Source organism: Armigeres subalbatus, chromosome 3 (genome assembly GCF_024139115.2).
Source record: "Armigeres subalbatus isolate Guangzhou_Male chromosome 3, GZ_Asu_2, whole genome shotgun sequence".
Taxonomy (NCBI): Eukaryota; Metazoa; Arthropoda; class Insecta; order Diptera; family Culicidae; genus Armigeres; species Armigeres subalbatus.
The window spans coordinates 94,008,497-94,020,958 of record NC_085141.1 but is presented as its reverse complement, the minus strand read 5'-3'; the positions used below and the strand labels follow the sequence as shown (position 1 = coordinate 94,020,958).

Genomic DNA, 12,462 nt, shown 5'->3' with positions numbered 1-12,462 from the left:
AATTTTGGAGAACGCACTACGCTGAAAATTTATCAAATTGATTTCCTCCTACTGGTGACCACTCGGATTACTATTCAGGATGCTTCATTATTTGGTTCACTTGTATATTGCGCAGTTGATTAATTCGGCTGTGGCTTCTTCATAAATGCACATTAATTAACCAGCCATCACATCTCTCATAAACTCTTCGATTAGAGAAAAATGCAGCTGGGGAAGTGAAAGGTGGAGTTAACGAAATGTATACGTACTCTACGTACTTTTTCTGAGAGTCAGTGCTCAGTAGATTAAAAATCTCAAAACTGCAGTTTAAACATGATTCCTTTTCATTCTAGTGGAGATTGTAGGAGGTTTGCATTCAGGACGGAATGGGCGGAAATTTATTAAATTTATGTTCAGAAGTTTGCATGTTTTTATAAATTTATGTTTTTCGAATATATGTATTTACGGACCGACCATGTTGAATTCTGAAAAAAAAAACTTTTAATTGCGAGGGTGACGTTTTGAATCATTGTTTCAACTTGCCCCGCACCACGCATTTCTATTTGCCCCGATGAGTTGAACATGCAGAGCAATATCAAACAACCAAAATACAAAAATTAAAGCGGGTCTTTCATTGATTTTTCATAATCATTATGCTTATTCAACATTGAATGATTACCTACCGTGAAAATTTGATTAAAAAACACTTCCAAACTTGGTTTTGAGACTTGTTTCAAATAGTTGGATTGTATTTTGCAAAGGGCGAAAAATAAACAATGGCAGCGATTGCTTTTGAAAGCTGCAATCTTTCGGGAATGGCAGTCAGAAGAAGCGTTTAGGCGAGTAGTTTGTTGAAAAAAAATATCAGAGCATTCGGTCGTTTCATATCTGAATTACAGCTTCCGTTTCAACTTACCCCGCATTTCAACTTGCCCCGGTGTACCTTAACACAATTTTTTGCTTTAGGGGAAAGCTTCTTAGATGTCGACTAAGCGTGACTAAACAGGACGGCAGGGCTGCATTGCATATTCAATTTTTATGCACTATGACAGTTGAATTATGTTGATATTTGAAATCAATTCATCGCACACTATGTACGATTTGTTCTATGCGGGGATTTACCTCTGCGCGTTATTTCCGCGGAGCCATCCAAATTTTTCTTTTTCTCCGTAATACCATTCGAAAACAAAGAATTGAAGCGCTAATTGTTTTATTTCTCATTTTTGTGAATTTTTTCAGCAGTGAGCACGCCGGAAAACAACAAAACACGACACAAATTGAGCATAAATTGCCTGTTTTGCGAATGTTATTGATATAGGAGCATGTTATTAATAATGGAACAGATACCCAATATGGCCTTTCCTTTGTACATATTATTCGCATCGATATACGTTCTCTTGTTTGGGGGGTGCCTTAACTTATAAAAACTTCTTCCATTAGTGTGCAAAACTCTAACAAATATAATATTCTTAATCGATTGATGTTTTTTATGTCCTCCTTTTTAACAAAATGTCCTCCTTTTCTGCTACGATTCGAGTGAGTTGTCCTCCTTTGGTTAAATTTCATATGGTCACCCTAGCTGTGGATGAGAACATTTATCGTTGTAAATCTTCATATATTGAACCTCTAACGCGGCTTGCATACTTTTAGTTATTATGCCAAGTAGTCGAAAACAACAATAATTCAAGATCTATCTGAAATAAGGGTGAATGTCTCAGGAGAGGATTCTCTTCGTCGACTTCCCCTCTTTTTATTAAAAGTGACAAGCAGCGGATTTCTTTGTGGTTTATCACCTCAGCACGCTATAAAACAATGCGAACTTGCATTCTGAGGAGATAAACTGCAAATAAATCCTCTGCTTGTCACTTTTATTTAAAAGAGGGGAAGTCGACGAAGAGAATTCTCTCTTGCGACATTCGCCCTTTTACCAGATAGAGCTTGAATTGTACACAATCTCTTATTGAAGCTATCTCTAGCAAAATGGACTTTATGTTCCACACATTTTCCAGAGTCTATTATATAGAGTTACGCAAAGAGGATCTTCTTACACTTATTCTGAATGATGCTCTTTTTATTCTGTTGCCAACTTTCACTTTTGTTCAACCCATCAAGTGACTTCACGGGAGCGTTTACTTCTAAAGCTTTTTAATTCGATAACGTAGTCACCTACAGAGTGCAAATACGTGAATTTATTGTTGCTACTTTATTGGGGAATGTATCGATGTATTTTGAAGCTGTCGCTAGATCAAATCTAATACATTTCAATTCATGCGTTTTAATTCGCCATAATAATCATTCGGCGATAACAATACTTCGGCCTCACCAAAAAGCATTTGTTTACTTTGCTCGATAGGTAGACGGTTTGACAGTTCCATAGGTAGATTTGGCTTCACTCTTTGCGCAACTCTATATATAATAGACTCTGACATTTTCCTATTCTTAGCTCTGGTGGTGGATGCTTTCTCAGCCCATAAAAGGTTGGTGCATTATTCACTATAAATCGTTGATAAAAGCCTTAAAATAGGCAAACATAATGTGCTGCTTCAAATGAGAATCGTATGCTGAAATTTGGCATCAAGTGCTTTTGATATTGTCCCAAAAAATGTTGGTTAATCGTGTCGCTATGCTATTGAAAATTGTATATTCAATATGAATGCTAAAATAGTGTGATTGTTTTCCGTTCGTCTAATGTTCAAAAATAGGTAAGTCCATTCGGAAAACTACTTCATTGGACAAAAAAAACTCTTGCATAGCCTTCCAGCTTAAGTGGCTGCTAAAAAACGAGCCAAAGTGATTTTTCAAGCAAGTGTATATAGCATTTATCATTGAAAAAGTACATGTATCTTCGATAATGTAACTAAAATAAGCTTTATGCACTTTTTAACGAAGCAGTGATAAATACCTCTCTACGAAACGAAGTACATATTATCGCTGAATTATTGAATGATTTGCGTGATGAGCCAACGTTGCATCCTAGGCTAACATTACCTCCCGTTACCCTATGTAAACAATTCCTGAAAATTAGCTGCCAGATCAGAGAACATTGTTCGAACGTCCCATGTAAAGGGGGTCGCGAACTGGCTCTTAGGTTCATGAAATCTTAGTCTTACGTTCATGAAATGCAAATTTAAATTCACCAATAACTTCAAGCTTTGGCGATTATAAAAATCAAACTCATTTACTCAACGAACTCCACTTTGCAACTTTGTGTCCAGAGTGTAAAATAATCGAAAATTTTTGGTGAAGGCTACCTTTCTTCATTTATCAGTTCACTTCCAGCCACATTCATAGTCGGCTTTGGACTGTCAATATTCGGTTGAATATTAGTCATTGAATATTTATGCACATTTTACAAATTGATAAATTATCTGAAATCTGAACAGGTTTCAAATGAGTTAAGTAATTTATCACATAGAACTGATTCTGATTTTTGTCCGTGAGGCACTTTCAACGGTAAACATCAACATAAACAATGCCAATTATGTTTTTTTCTGCACATGGTAAGCACACTCAATGACAGTCGAATGAATGAATTGGTGGAGTAGTCGTCTGACTATGTCATTCTATGTTTTGAATATTCATGCGATGTTTGTCAAAATTCGGACCGAAATTGCTTCATGAAGATGAATATTTTAGGCTCTGTTTGTGTCTACACCGAAACCCCTTCGCATAAAAGTTAAATAACTGTCATCTGCAAGAACTATGAACTGCTTTTATTGCCATTCCACCAAAGAAAGCGTTTCATCTCTTGCACAGCATGTATAGACTACGATGTTCTGCGCTTGATATTCGAGAAATCTGCTGAATGAAGTTTGCTCAACTATTTCTATCACAGAATCATAACCAGACACCACCTTTCATTTGTCAGTCTAGAAGTTTTCATCTTGAATTATACGATGCTGCAATTGTGTATTGTCAGTAAGTAATAAAAGTAATATAAAAAGTCATTTTGCAGCTATATATACAAATACACAATATGCAAATGTAATACATTGTTGAATGATTTTAACGGTTGCATAGTTTATTCCTAACTTGAACCATTGAAACTAGATTTGATAATAATTTCTGCTTTGTTCGTTTGAGGACAAGGTTTCTAGAAAATCAAAAATACTGCATTTTAAAGGTTAACATATAAAAAAGTTAAAAAAAAAAAATTTGTTTCCATTATAAATGTCTATCAATTTTTGGACAGTTCTAACGGAATCCAAAACTTAAAGCACTCACGTTTTCATGGGCCACGCACAGCTGTCATTTTTATTATTCCACGCATGCCGTGACGCAGCAAAGCTGCAATCATAAAAATGACAGTTGTGCATTGCTTCCGTTTTAAGAGTTGTGCCCTTGAAAACGCGAGTGATTTTAGTTTTGAATTCCTTGATGATTGTCCTTAAGAGGATTGAAACTTTTCAGTACATATATATCCGCTTAATGTATAAACCAAATGTTAAATGAAGCGAAACGAAAAGTTGAGTTACAAATGATTGCTTACTCGCAGATGTTTTGAAGAAAATATCCAGCTCTATACGATCTTACATATGTTAGCAACTGCCTGAACATCCTTCACCTTAATGATAGCGGCAATATGTAATGAAATAAATGTAACGTAAAATTAAAATTTATGACTAGGCATGACAACAGAAAGAACACCCCACAAGCTTCCGTCCCCCTTGAAATAAAAATATAATCTTAAACTCTACACAATATTGATCACATCGGAACAGAATGCGCGAAAATCCAAACCCACTTCACCAACTGTGATGGGTAGAAACAGATTTTATAGTATCCTCCTATCATAATAGAGTCAGTCTGGCGAAGCGTGTGCTTTTAATAGTATCGGATTTCGCTTTTCCGCTCCATGAACGCTCCGTCGTCGTACTGTGAAACGTGAAACAACAGCACCCGATCAACTCGAACGGCAGACATCCCAATAGTAGGTATTACACACATGTTGTATCTGCAGGAAACTTGAAATGATAAAGCAGTAAAAATTGAATGCGTTTGAGTGGTGTTGTTCAATGGCAGTAAGTAAATGTCGTAAATATTTACGGTGTATGCTTCCGGGTTTTTATATTTATCCATAGCGGATCGATCAGCTAACCTTCAGCTACTGCATTTGCAATAGATTAAGCAAATAAATCCCATTCAATTCACTGTATTGAATATTAAAAACATCAACAGCACTCGATGATATACATTTATGAACGAATTAATGCAGAAATGAATATGAAAATTGACATGTCTAACGCATCACCGAATTAACAAATAGCGTAGAAGGGGTTAACCTTTATTAAGCCATTTTCTTCTTTTCTTGAATAGCTGTACATTCCCCTTGGGACTTGGCCTGCTTTTGTGAGTTCTGAGCAGTGAGATATGAGCAGTAATAGGTGAGAAATGAGTTGTTGGATGTGAAAAAAAAGATCTGATATTTAAGAAGTGAGAAGTAGGAGAAAGTAGTGGGAAAAACAGAAGCAAGAGATGAGAAGTGAGGGATGATAATTGAGAAGTAAGAAGCGTGATGTTGGGAAGTGAGAAATGAGAAGTAAAGCATAGGACAGCAAGAAGAAGTAGAAACAGCAAGAAGAAGTAGAAGAAGGAAAAAGCAAGAGGAAAAAATGAAAAACAGAAGAGAAAGAACAAGGAACAAAGAAATGAAAAAATAAAGAAGAAGAAAGTCGAAACAATTTCCAATCCGAAGATTGCCTAAACCGGCACCGAGAATCGAACCCAGCTACCCTGTAGCCGCGAGTCTTACCGCATGGCTAAGAAAGAAGTATGGAGCAACAAAAAATAAAAAAAGGAGGATGAAGAAAATAGAAGAAAAAAGAAGAGTACAGAAGGAAGAGGGAAAAAGAAAAATGAAGAAATAAAAATAGAAGAAGGAATCTGGAAGCAGGCAGAAAATAATGAAGAAGGAATAATATAAACAAAAGAGCAAAAAGTAAAGGAATAACGAAGAAAGAATAGAAAAAACGGTAGATAGAAGAAAGGATAAAATAGAAGGAAAAAGAGGGAAGTAGGATTAAGGATCCATTTCACAATTTTCATTTCTCATATTTCACTCTAATTTCTCATTTCCCTGTGTGATTTGCTTGTTGGGTACCTACGTTGATAAAAAAAACTCAAAGGTGCAGCCCAATTGGGTTGTACGCAATGGTGACGTAGGACTACGTAACTATACGAAATGGAGGGTATTATTAATCATAATTTGTGTAAAATGTATATGCATTGTGCAAACTGCTTGGAGGTCAACCGAATCAAAAAACTGAAAGTTGCTCCCAGTTGGATGAACCAGCCATGGAAAAGGAACGACTCATCGGCCGCATCGCCACTAAAGCCTCTCGCCTATCTTTCAGTGGATATCATCAGAATCCTAGAAGACATTATGCTCAAAAATGTCCGGAATAAAGGAAAAATAAGCAGAATCGGTGGTGGCGCGAAACCAAACACAAATATATTAATTTGCAACGTTCGACTTCCGCGATGGAAGCGTACACGCATCGTTTTCTATAGCGCTGGTGGCAAAGTGCGCGGGACTTCAAGAATAAATTACAAACAGTGCTTTTCAGGACTTAAACTATTTATCCAAGAAGAGGTTTTGACCGTTGGGAAAATTGTTTACCCAGACAAACAGACTGTTCGGCTGTTTAAACGACAATGACGATTTTGGAAAGATTTAAGATTTAGATTTTTTAATAATGCGCCATTTGAAAAACTAAGACAGCTAAACGACATTTTCCACTAAGGTGGCGTCTTCATCGATTTGGCCGTCGTCGACGGAAAGTGAAATTTTCTGGCAAAATTCTTTGGTTTTGTTTCGTTAGTCATTAGAAATGATATCGATTTTTTCCGGATTACCATCGTTTGGCGACGACAAAAAGTTGCCCTTTGGTAGCACAACCACAAGCGCGCGTCAGAGGGATATGATGCAATGAGTTTGTTCAAACGGATGGCGTCAGTAGCAGTCAAATGGAATTTCCTCACATGATTTTGATTTGTTGTTCAGGTTGAATGACGACCACCAACGCAGACTTCCACCACCAATTCGATGATTTTCCTTTGAAAGTGCTACCAGAGCGCCTTCGTGCTGCTCAGAGTGTATGTAATTAAGAGTGGCGACATGTGCCGCATTTGACAGGTCTTCTGCTCGTTTGGAACACGATTTTTCATGGGAATGACAGATGAATTTTGTTCCAATTCTGACAATGTCGCCACTCTAAATTACATACACTCTGGTGCTGCTGTGTTTGCTCCGCTGCGTCCGCCTGCGTAAAATCTTGTTCAACCGCTCTCTGCGGAATCCCGATCAAAATGGCTCGCGCGCTCTGGAAACAGCTTTCTTGTATTCAATAAATTAAGCCCGTTAGCTCCGCCCTTTTGTGATCTGATATAGGTGTAAATGTAATGTGCACTCATAACGATTAACGAAGGGGCGGGCTAATAGAATTACTCCATTAGAAAGAAAGAAGAAAGCTGCTTTTCGACGCGCGAGCCATTTTGATCGGGATTCCGCAGACCGCAGACAACGGACCGTTCCGAGAATGACAGATTCTGAAAATCCTATGAATTTTTTTCGCAAGATTCTGAATTTGGTTATGAGATGTTGGTTATCTAAGATGCGTATTGTTGCGAGGAATAACAACAAAAATTTGACTCAAGGCGAAGTTTCTTCATATTACTTGGCATCTGTCTGTCCGAGCGACGTTCACCGATGGGTGGTTGCTGTAGATAGTTTCCCCTGAGGTGGCGTCTTCATTGATTTTATACAAAAGCCCCCATTTTGTACAAAAGAAGGTTGATCCGACTATCCGAAATAAACTTTCTTCAAAGTGCAAAACTCAATCGTAAATAGCGAATTTGATAGCGCGTCGGAGGGAGATGATGCAGTAAATTTTAATGGATGGAATCATTAACAGCAACCAACCTACCACACCAAACCCGATGCCACCGAAACAGTCCATTAACGCAATTAACTCTTTCTTTTCATAAAATGTTAGTCCTGAGAAGAAATAATTTTCTTTTCCCAATTCCCATTCCTATAACTAACTGCATCCAATCGCTTGTCAATTGTTGCGTTGCAACTGCCCGACCGCCACTTGATGGTTTTTCGCTAAGCCTCCAAAGGGAGAAATAATTTTTCAGCATTGCCACACTGCCACCCACTCCTTCGTGCTGCTGTGTCCGCTCCTCTGCATCGGATGTCGAACCGCTCTCTGTGGAATCCAGATCAAAATAGCTCGCGCGCGCCGAACAGCAGCTTTCTTCGCAAAATTCTGAATTTGGTTATGAGACGTTGTTTATCTAAGATGCGTATTGTTGCGAGGAATGACAACAGAAATTTGACTCAAAAGGAAGTTTCTTCATATTACAAAACATTATCTTTCGGCATCTGTACGGCCGAGTGACGTTCAACGATGGGTGGTTGCTGTAGATAGTTTCCACTGAGGTGGCGTCTTCATTGATTTTATACAAAAGCCACCATTTTATACAAAAGAAGGTTGATCCGACTATTCGAAATAAGCTTTCTTCAAAGTGCAAAACCCAATCGTAAGTAGCGAATTTGATAGCGCGTCGGAGGGAGATGATGCAGTAAATTTTAATGGATGGAATCACTAACAGCAACCAACCTACCACGCCAAACCGAATGCCACCGAAACAGTCCATTTTCGCAATTAACTCTTTCTTTTCATAAAATGTTGGTCCTGAGAAGAACCAATTTTTCTTTTTTCTTTTCCCAATGCTACTTTTCAACTAGCTGACACCACAATTTTCAGCATCGGCACTGGCGGTGCGGGATTGCTATTTTTATGGTCAACCCTATCTTCATATGAAATGCTGGTTCGTTGAGGTTGAATGATCTGCAGCAACACATCGAGTACCACCACCAATGCGATGGATTTCCTTTGAAAATTTTATTAGCGCCTCCGTGATGCTGTGTCCGCTCCGCAGCGATCGCTTTGATGCGTCTGCTCTGCGTGAATCCTTGTTCAAACTGAAGATAAGATCCAAACCAGCAAGTGATTGATTTTTGATGTCTGTGCTAGTGATGCATCTACGTGGTTAATTGGTTGACCTATTTCCAGACTTTTTATCAATTATCGATAATAAATAGTTAAAAATCAGTATTTTCAAATAAATACGAAGAAGCGTTGACTCATCCTTGATCTAATGGTCCAAAAAAATTGAAAATTCATCGAGAAACGGCTTAGATATTGAAGTTTAAAGTCTATCATATTTTCGTGACGGTCCCCGATTTTCACAATCGTAAAGTGTACCCCAATATAGAAAACACAGACGTAGTCCTACGTCAAAATAACTAGAACAATGAATAAAACCTGTGATTCGGTTCGGAAAGATTCCTCCGCGCTATAAAGTGTACCAGTGCTTAAAGTGTGCTTAGAATCGAAAAATAAAACAACAGCATTATAAACTCGAAAGCGTGATAATCTGGAAGTGATAGTCATTGTCAACGCCTAAAAAAATTAAACTACGGATTGCTGGCCGAAAGGAGGTTAATGTCTGGAGAAATATACTGACGATATGCATAATGGAAGATCGACTTCGATACGTGTCCGAGCTACATTTTGCATGTCGATCTCTACACTGAAGAAAGTATTTCGCATAACTTTTTTATACGACTATGCTTGCGAACACACTATTTTTCATTTTTCTCTAATTTCACAAGTCTCTAAATCATTTGACACATGTCCATGTGTTTTTCATATAGTATGAACTAGCTTCCTATATGTAAGTCATGACGCGATCCTACGGTTGTCAAAAGAAAGCTTATGAAATTAATTTCAATAATGAATGCATCAAATAGTGTTATAACATCAAACAGTGTTCAGTTAAAAACGAAAAATGGCTTCTTAAAGTTTGTTCGCGAATTTACGCTGATTCCGTAATTAGCACATTTGTGCACTGGATGAATGTATTCGCGTATGTAGGTATCCTATCGCTAATATTGTTGGAATACAGCTGGGATAGATGTGGTAGAAGTATCTGCTAAGGGAAGCTAAGGTTCAAAGCTAATGTGATATGAGTAATTTGGTCAGAAGAGTCATTGTTGTGCCAGAAACGGTTGATCTCAACAGCGCACAAAAGCCAATATTTATTCTATATTACAGATTGACATGCGTTATCGTTTACTTTGGATTGCAAGTACTAATGACAGCCTTGCGGAACTAATACGAAAGTGGGTAGAACTATCTGGAGCTCATTGCGCATATATTCCGAAGAATGCCAAAGACTAATCAGTTGAAAAAAGCTCGGAATTATTGGGTACAACGACCTTTTGATTGGTAAAGCAACAAGTTGACCATTATACAGATAAACGATTTACATCTATTCCTGATTCGTTTAGCAGATCGGCCATCTGGCTCAAGTTGACACTGCTGTAGTCATACTCAGGAAGCGCTTGAAGCACTTACATTACTGAATGTGCACAAACGAACAGTCAGTGTTGTTTCGCCTAGACTTGTAGTTCTAGCTCAAAATTTCACGGCACCTTGCCACGGTGTATTGGTATTCTACAAGGGACTTGAGTGCAGACTGTCAACGGTATCACGAGGAGTAAATGTTGTGATAAAGTGTATTGAGGTTTTGTGTCCAAAATTTCCAAACTCGTCTGGATTTTCATCGGCTATCATTTCTATGGGAATCGTAGCAACAACACTTATATTCACATCTGTGAAGAATAGTGTTCTTCAATGCTGTTAATCTGATCAGCACGTCTAAAACCCAGCCAACTTCACTAATAAGATTCATTTCCTGAAATGTTTTCCAATATTTAGTATGTAGTCTAATTTTAAGAAGCACTTGTTAAGTCATCGTTTATGAAATGATTGAATGAAACGGAAAACAAGGAGAAATAAATTCGCAATGTTTGTTAGGGCCTATTTCTTCACCTCCGCTTAGGCGCTAAACTACGTTTAAGCGTATGGGTAAGCATCGCTTAAGAGTTAAGCGGAGGTGAAGAAATTGGCCCTTAGTGAGGGAGCATGGACACCACTGTCTAGCGATGGACCACCTCTTTCATACACCCCAGTTCAATAATTGATAATACCCTAAAAGTAGGCAATTGCCAAGGATTGGAACGCGCTGATGGGGGATGCATGATGCATGAAAGAACTAAGATTTTCAATAGTTTAGAGCGTTGATAGTCGAAAGTCAATACTACTGGCAAATTGGTGGAGAGTTTGCGAATCGTTTGATATAGGGGAAATGTTCCGATCTCCATCTCACTGTACATATATCCATCTCATCGCAAAACAAAGAAATACGGCACCAAATTCGTCGCTTCTTTTGGTCAACATGCGTGCTCACTGCTGAAAAAAATCGCAAAAATAATAAACAAACCAAATTCCTTACCATTGCTTTGTTTTTGATGGGATGGAAATCGGAGCTATGAGATGAAGTGACGAACCGTTCCCCTATAAATCTTTAAAATCCATTGAAAGATAAAGGACCTAGGGTATACGGCTCAAACCTTAACCTATTATGCTGTGGTTGAGCACATTTAGGGACGTTCCGATACTTCCGATATATCGGAATATCGATATTTTTGTTTCGATATCCGATATATTTGTATCGATATTTTGCTTTCAATATATCGGTCATATCGATATTTTTGCTTTCGATATCGATATATTGAATCAGAACAAGGTAACACAAAAATAACAATTGAATTGTATTTTGTGAAAAGAAAATACTTCAAAATGAATCTGAGATGCCGTATTTTTAATGGTTAAGATGAATTTTCTCGGTAGCGCGGATGGTGTGAGGTGTGCGCATCACAAATAGTTTTGGCAACTCGACACTTTGCATTGACACGCTGTTGTGCAACATTTGTCATGCCACTGATCCTTGAATCCTTACGAGAATATTAATATTTACATACATTTAGGGCCAATTGTAATCTGTTGATGAAATCACACGGTAAACAAATAACAGTAATCCAATAGAATTCAATAGGGGAGGAGAAGACCGACAGGTGTCATCGAGAGAAAAAGTAGAATCTTTGAAATTTCACACGGTTTGGTATAGGAAATGAAGTATATTTTTGTTTTAAAACGAAAATTAAAGATTTTTCTCGAAAAAATCTTGGTTAGAGTTAGAGTTTGAGGTAAAAAGTTAGAATTTTAAAAGCACACAAAATAGACATGAAATCTCAATTTTAATATTTTTTTTCAAATAAGCAGCAAATGCTTAAGAATGTTGATAACAAACTACAAATTTGTTTGACTAAAAAAAATTCATAACGTTCTAGAAGTTTTATAACTTATTCTTGAAACTTTTCCAGGTGGCAACACTGATGAAAGAACCTCCCCCATTATATATTTGCCTTGTTTCTATGATAAAATAGATAAATAAGCTTTAGAAATCAGGAAGAGATTTGTGTCAATGGGAATTTAGAAAATTGTAAAACATATGAAAATTTCCTTCCGAAATTTAAAAGACTGCCCCCTAGGAATTAAAGAGTATTTC

The 12,462-nt window shown here is 37.5% G+C and overlaps 1 protein-coding gene across 4 annotated transcripts in view; it reads right to left on the bottom strand.

Moving 5' to 3' along the window:
• The window catches only part of LOC134220963 (neuropeptide CCHamide-2 receptor-like), a 216,041-nt gene that overhangs the window by 69,167 nt on the left and 134,412 nt on the right, over positions 1-12,462 (bottom strand). The window lies entirely within an intron of this gene.